Genomic DNA, 2103 nt, shown 5'->3' with positions numbered 1-2103 from the left:
CTGGTCTACAAGAGCTAGTTCCGGGACCGGTACCAAAGCTACAGAGAAACCCTGTCTCAAAAAAAAAAAAAAGAACTAAGAATGACTCTGGCAGACAGGTCATCCAAAAGCCCTACCCTTGCACAAGTGATTCTCATAAAAGCTGTACCCCAGAACATCCTGTCCAACATGCAGAGCAAATCTGTAGACTGCTTCAGCAAGGAGCCTCTTGTTCTCAATTGCTTACTGCTTCTGTAAGCTTAGAGAGGGCCTGATGAATCTGCTTTCTTCCTCCTGGTAGGAGTGTTGACATTTGAAGAAATAACTATGCAATCAGCTCCAGTCTTATTAGATCTGTAGGCAGGTATGGAGTGGCTAACTTCCTTACTATGTCAGCGGAGAGGATAAAAATGAAGCTACACAGTTAGAGAAAGAACATGCAAAGCACAAGAACACATGGAAGACTCTGCCCATCTCCATAGGAGTCCCATGATGCACCAAAATCTTCCCACAAAACCTAAAGAAGCAAAGGAATGGCATGAAAAATAGAGGAGGTGAAGGAGTAGAGAGGAAAAATGAGAGAAGCCTGCAGCAACCCAGTTATGGACACCAGCCAGTGCAGCCATCAAAGAAAGATCATAAATACATTCGACAATTTACTGGAAAGGGTTAAATGGTTGTGTGATTGAATGTGAGAATGAGAAGAAGGAAGAAAACTAAAAACTGGGGTGGGGTATATTCTACTACTTAAAAATGCATTGTGTTAAATAAGAAAAGATCTCACATTGGGGACCAGGGAAATGAAGATCTGTTTCTGCTGAGGAATAATCCCTTGGTACACTGTGGAGATTTGTCACTGTGATTGGTTTAATAAACAAGCGGAGTGACCAATAGCTGAACAGAATAAGGCTAGGCAGGAAAGTCAGACTAGGAGCATGCTGGGAGTCAGAAGGGCAGAGTCAGAAGAGATGCCTGGCAGATACGGAGGGGCAAGAGATGAATGTGTCCTGTTAATAAAGGTACCTCCATTGTGGTAGAGCACAAATAAGAAATATGGGTTAACTTCAAATGTAAGAGCTAGTTTGTAATAAGCCTAAGTTATTGGCCAATCATTTATAAGTAATATTAAGCCTCTGAGTGGTTATTTGGGAACTGGTGGATGGAAGAGAAATGTCTGACTACGTGTGTCAGTGAACCTGGACTGAGTTCAGTAAAAATTATCCAGAATGAAGAGGAAAAAGATGAAGTCGAAAGAGCCAAAATGTGACTGTGGAACAATGTCAAAAGGCAGCTCCCAGCCGGGTGGTGGTGGCGCACGCCTTTAATCCCAGCACTTGGGAGGCAGAGGCAGGCGAATCTCTGTGAGTTCGAGACCAGCCTGGTCTACAAGAGCTAGTTCCAGGACAGGCTCCAAAACCACAGAGAAACCCTGTCTCGAAAAACCAAAAAAAAAAAAAAAAAAAAAAAGCCAGCTCCCAAAGGATGGACAGAGGAGACTGGGTACCATTGGAGACATATTGTAACTTTTAGCCATTGTCAGGTTCAAAGAAAACACCAATTCTCGGTCCCTACAAAGCAGTCCAAATACCCATGATGAGCTCCCCCTGGACTACAGGAGGATTTCTGGTGGTTACATAAAAGCCAGACTCCCCCAGGAACTTGTGAGGTTGATTCCCCTCTACCAAAAGGAGTTATTTCTCTTAGCTCTGGCATATGGCTACCTGTGACACCAACAGTATATCAAAGCACACACTGTCATTACAATCCCTGCGACACACCCCAAGTCCATGCTAGCTAGCATCGTAGTCCCTGTCACCCCCTCCCCTACCCTAAACTCCCTCCAGCCCACAGGTTGATCTCCCCACGGATCCCATTCCCTTTTCACCCTGCTCTTCTCGCCGTGTTTTCTCTCACTATGTTTTCTCTATTCTCTATCCTTTGCTTCTCTTCCCTCTCTCACAGACAACCTGGTCAGGTCCAATCTGCTGCCTATGTTCAGTCTGCTTCTTTCTTTCTCTGTTCTAGACTCTTCCACATGCCTCCAGCTGTTCCTGCTCAAATCCTTAACTGTGTCATGGAATGGCCGTGATAGATTATACACCCACATGCCTCTGGCTGTTCCCA

This window comes from Microtus ochrogaster, unplaced genomic scaffold (assembly GCF_000317375.1).
Source record: "Microtus ochrogaster isolate Prairie Vole_2 unplaced genomic scaffold, MicOch1.0 UNK7, whole genome shotgun sequence".
NCBI lineage: Eukaryota > Metazoa > Chordata > Mammalia > Rodentia > Cricetidae > Microtus > Microtus ochrogaster.
This window is presented reverse-complemented; position numbering follows the sequence as displayed.